Raw genomic sequence first — 6,000 nt, 5'->3', positions numbered from 1 at the left:
AGAAGATGGAGGCTGACAGCAGCCTCGTCCTCTGTTTTCATGTACCCAAAATTCCTCTTTGGCTCATTAGTGGTGCGCCAGATTTATGTCAAAATTCATCCTAGGTTTGGAATGAATTACTGCATTTATACAGTTGGAAAAAAAACAAAATCACAACACCTTTTATGCCAGTGGGTTCTTCACTGGCTCAGTGATCTTCTCCCCCCCCCCCCCGATCCTTCACTGCACCTCTTCCAGGCAGTCGGGTGTCGTCTGTCATCGCAGCACAACAAACGCCTAGTCTACTTGGCGTCCCCGGTGTCTGATCTGATGGCGTACAGGTAGGCCCCATGTGATGAGACGTTAAGTCCGTACTCAGCATTCAGCTCCGATCCGCAGCAGTTAGTCTCCATTGTTGGCGCTCCTCACATTAGCATCCCGCTGATTAACATACCCAAAGGTGGTGCCGTGGATCAAAGGCAAGAATGTACTGTTTAATATTTCTCCCTCATTACGGTGTAAGGGCTTTTGATTACTGGCCTATGTGTGCCGCTGTCAGTTTGCGGCAGCCGTGTCCTTTGCTCTTCAGCAGCACGTGCAATATTCATAGCGGTAGGGCCTTTCCTACCAAGTCAGGTGCTCCGCACACCGTGTTGCAGGCCACGCGGACGCTGTAATTGGTCTCCATATGTCCCTTGTTTGACTTTATGTCACACGTCTTTCCTTCGAGAACACTGCTGGACACATCAGAGTCGTCTCACCATCCATATTAATCCCACCTTTCAATGTAATGATCCCGTCTCACATGGGTGACACCTCCGATCTATAGTAATGTCCACGCCATCTACTCAATTACACCAGTTGTGGCAGAGTTATGTCACTAATGGACCAAAATGTCACCTTTACAAGCCAAAAAAAAGAAAAAAGAAAAAGTCCTACCCACTGAATATTTAAAAGCTTTCATCCAGTTTGAGTGCGGCAGTGGCCAGCATATTTCTTTGTTAACTAGAATTAATGATTTGACATTAGGTTTAATAGATCCCACTATGAAAACAGCAAAGGCGTATTACACGGCCATTACTGGCTTTGTACCTGAAACAACGACAACAACAAGATACAGATATAAAGAAATTAGTTTATAAAGTCTTTGCTAAATAATACAGTAACATAACTAACCCTAACATAACATTTTTTGCCCTTTTTCTCCCCAGTTGTACTTGGCCAATTACCCTACTCTTCCGAGCCATCCCGGTCGCTGCTCCACCCCCTCCGACAATCCGGGGAAGGCTGCAGACTACCACATGCCTCCTCCAACACATGTGGCGTCATCTCACCTGACAGTGAGGAGTTTCACCAGGAGGACGTAGCACGTGGGAGGATCATGCTATCCCCCCCCCCCCCAGTTCACTCTCCCCCCTGCACAGGCGCCCGGCCGACCGGGGCACCTGCGCCTAGAGGAGACGCTAGTGCAGCGACCAGGGCACGTACCCACATCCGGCTTCCCACCTGCAGACACGGCCAACTGTGTCCGTAGGGACGCCCGACCAAGCCGTAGGCAACACGGGGATTCGACCACGTTGGTAGGGAATCGAATAGATGGCCATGCCACCCGGATGCCCCAATTCAGACAATTTCTTAAACAGATATACAGCATAACCGTGCTCTGGGCAGGCAGGAAAAAGGCAACCTAACCTAACCTGTGGGTCAGTATTATGCATGAGCCCATTATCTGCTCAACCTGAGTGCTCCAGAGATATATTTTATCTGCTCCGGGCATCCCTTCCCGCTTCCTGTTCAGGCAGCTTAAGTTGACCTCCTTTTGGTGTGCCTTCATGCCATTCTTGAAAACATCTGCATTATCAGAGGAAGAGGCTTTCGGCCAGCACAGGGATTGTCACCATTTAAAGCGGCTGACTGATGGCCCAGGAAATGGTCCTTGTGCCTACACATCAATTCACCAGCAAACGTGAGCCGATGATAAACGAATGTCTTGGAGACCAACCCCCATTTAGCACCACTTGACATAGTCTAATATTTATCAGTTACAATGCAGCTGCAAACATATCTTCTTTTTCCCCCCACTGGCACAAAGTGGACTTGTAGGCTGGGTTTGCATGACGGTTAGATGACGTGCACCTGCTTGATCATCTGGCCACCATTACCATATTGATCTGCTTAAGCTCTGAGGCTGCTTTCCAAGCCTGAAGTAATTATCTGATAAAGTGCTCTCCAGGAGCTCTGGCTTCCGAAGCGAGAAAGGTCAAGAATGTGTGAGGAACAGTAGCGGCCCTATTGCTTACCCTGAGAGGAGAGGCTGTTCCTGCTGTGGCTCTTCTAGGTCTGTGCACAGAAAAACACCTGCCAACGCTTTGTCTGACACCAGTGAGACGGACTGATTGGAGAGACCTTATTTACAGACGGAGTGGTTGTTATTTTTGTAGGCCTGCTGTGTCTGACTAAACCGTCAAAATGTGTTAAGTTTCCCCCGCCTTCAACACATCACAAATTGTTTCTGGGTTTATTGCAACCGCAGGCCTGTGGAGTATATATACGATGTCATATCTAACTAACTGAGTTTTTCTTTGCCTTTCGGCTTTTATTGACAGTGACAGCGTAGATAGACAGGAAAGAAGGAGGGGGGGGTGACATGCAACAAAGGTCACCGTCTGGATTCGAACCGGTGACATTGCGATCATGTGGCATGCACGTCTAACCATTTGGCTATGGAGGTGACCCTCTCATGCCTCTAATTTGAAGTGTGCTCAGCGTGGTGGTGGGATGCTTCCCTAGTGCAAGTGAACACAGTATCATGTGTAGCGTTAGTGAACACAGCCCCAGGCCTGACACCTCCTCCAGCCACTTCCCTGATCAGGACCAGATTATGTAAGGCACCTGCTGCTCTATGCTCACCCTTTGGCTCCTGTCCTCTGTCTCTGTTGTGGCTGGTTGGTGTTACAGGTATGTAAGCAAGCAAGTTTCTTTATATAGCACATTTCGTACACAGGGCAATTCAGTGTGCTTTACACCAATAAAAACAGAAAAGGAACAACCATATAAAATATGATTAAAAGAGAGTAAATAAAAACAAATAGGAACAAAGTACATAAACTGTACTTTGAAATAGTAATTAAAAAATAATATAATTAAAAGACAGGCACTATTAAAAAAAATACAAAGTACAAAAAAAAATTTTTGAATAAAAACATAGTCACTTCCCCACCAGGAATGACTAGAGATCTACCTCCAGAATTAAAGTGCTGTAGGAATAAGGGGAAAGTTTTCATACTCAACCATAGGCACAAGCAAAAATAAATGTTTTTAACCTATATTGAAGATTGCTATATTTGGGGCACAGCTAAGATCTTCTGGTAGTTTGTTCCAGTGGCATGCAGCACAACAGCTAAATGCTGCGTCACCATGTTTGGTTTGGACTCTGAGCTGAACTAACTGACTTGAGTCCATGGATCTTAGAGCCCTACCTGGTTTAAACTCTTTGAGCATGTCAGTGATGTATTCTGGGCCTACACCATTCAGTGATTTGTAGACAAGTAGCAGCACTTTAAAATCTATTCTGTAACTAACTGGAAGCCAGTGTAAAGATTTCAGGACTGCAGTACTGGGCTCTGTGCTCTTGGTCCTGGTTAAAACTACAGCAGCATTCTGAATAAGCTGCAGCAGTTTAATGGTCTTTTTTGGGGAGACCAGTTAAGAGACCATTACGGAAATCAATTCTACCGGGAAAAAAAGCATGGATGAGCGTCTCTTGGTCATTTTGGGATACCGAACCCTTGATTCTGGCTATATTTCTACGAAGATAGAAGGCTGTTCTAGTGATTGCTTTGATTGCTGTTCTAGTGATTGCAGTCTCTGAACTGTTTTGACAACACAGACTGGAGTATTTTCGCACATTCAGCTACCCATGGCTCCCATACAGACATTAATAAAAAGACATCTGCCATACTAGCCTACATTAACTTTTGCACTGAGAGTGTCACAACAAAAAAATCAGTCCGCACCTTTCCAAACCAGAAACCCTGGATGACCAGTGAGGTCCGGCAGCTGCTGAAAGTCCGGGATGCAGCATTCAAGTCAGGTAACTGTGAGGCCTACAGCGCAGCCAGATCAAACCTCAAAAAGGGCATCAGAACAGCCAAACATAAATATTCCCTCCGAATAGAGGACCACTTTCACAATAACTCTTATCCTCGGCGAATGTGGCAAGGCATTCAGTCTATCACAGACTACAAAAGCTCTAATCGCAGTCCCGCTGTCCATGATGCCTCCCTGCCAGACAAGCTAAATCATTTCTATGCCCACTTCGACAAGGACAATACTGACCCAGCCACAAAAATCCCCAGCCACCCAGAAAACCAGGTGCTCACTCTATCAGTCGCAGAGGTCAGAGAATCACTGCGCAGAGTGAACACATGGAAGGCTGCCGGACCAGACGGCATACCGGGTTGAGTCTGCCAGGAATGTGCCGACCAGCTGGCTGAGGTCTTCACACCTGTATTTAACCTCTCACTGTCCCAATCTAAAGTCCCGGCATGCTTTAAGACCACCTCTATCATTCCTGTCTCCAAGAAACCAACATCCACATGTCTGAATGACTACCGACCCATAGCACTCACCCCCATTGCCATGAAGTGCTTTGAAAGACTGGTTCTGGCTCACATCAAAAACATTACCCCCCCCACATTCAACCCACATCAGTTCGCCTACCGTCCCAAAAGGTTTACTGAGGATGCCATTGCCACTGCCTACACATTGCTCTGACCCACCTTGAACTTAACAACACATACATCCGGATGCTGTTTATAGATTACAGCTCTGCCTTCAACACTATCATCCCCGCCAAACTAACCACCAAACTCCTCTCCCTTGGCCTCAACCCCTCCCTCTGTAACTGGATCCTGGACTTCCTGACCAACAGACCTCAATTTGTTAGGTTAGGTGACCACTCCTCCTCCACCCTGACCCTCAGCACAGGTGCCGCTCAAGGCTGTGTTCTGAGCCCCCTCCTGTTCTCCCTCTTCACCCACGACTGCCTGCCAACTCACCCCTCAAATGTTATAGTTAAGTTTGCAGATGACACCACAGTCACTGGCCGTATCACCAACAATGACGAGATGGCCTACAGAGACGAGATTGAGCACCTCACATCATAGTGTACTACAAACAATCTTGTCCTTAATGTGCAAAAGACAAAGGAGCTGATTGTGGACTTCAGGAGGTCTAGAAGCTGCAGCCACTCCCCCATACACATCAATGGGGTGGAAGTGGAGCGTGTTTCCAGCTTTAAATTCCTTGGAGTCCACATCAGCGAGGACCTTCTGTGGACATTAAACACCCAGGCCCTTGTGAAAAAGGCCCAACAACGCCTGCATTTCCTGAGGAGGCTAAAGAGCGCCCGTCTACCCCCCAAAATTCTTACCAACTTCTACCACTGCACCATAGAGAGCATCCTGACCATCTGCATCTCAGTGTGGTACGGCAACTGCACCTCAGTAGACCAGAAAGCTCTGCAGCAGATCGTCAAGGCGGCACAGCATATCACCGGTACCCAGCTCCCAGCCATAAAAGACATTTATCACAAACGCTGCCTTCGAAGGGGTCTGAGCATCAGCAGAGATCCCACCCACCCCAACCATGGACTGTTCTCCCCCCTGCGCTCTGGGAGGCGCTACAGGAGCCTCAGAGCCCGCACTACCAGGCTCAAAAACAGCTTCTTTCCACAAGCTGTTGCCCACCTGAACCTGGCTACCCACTGAATGTCTGCAGATATTTTTAAATATTTTGTACTCCAGCTCTTTTTTGTAACTTATTTTTAGCTTTTGTTCTTCATGTGTGTATATCTTATACTGTGTTTGCTGTGTTTGTCTGTCTGTCTTGCACTGTTTGGTGAAGCCACAGCCCTCATTTCATTTTTAACATGTGCCACCACATTGTTTTTAATGACAATAAAATTGAATTGAATTGAATTGAATATGGCTGGTGAATGTGAGATCTGAGTCTATTAAT

The sequence above is a fragment of the Lampris incognitus genome, chromosome 19 (genome assembly GCF_029633865.1).
Source record: "Lampris incognitus isolate fLamInc1 chromosome 19, fLamInc1.hap2, whole genome shotgun sequence".
NCBI lineage: Eukaryota > Metazoa > Chordata > Actinopteri > Lampriformes > Lampridae > Lampris > Lampris incognitus.
Note: the sequence above shows the minus strand (reverse complement) of the source record.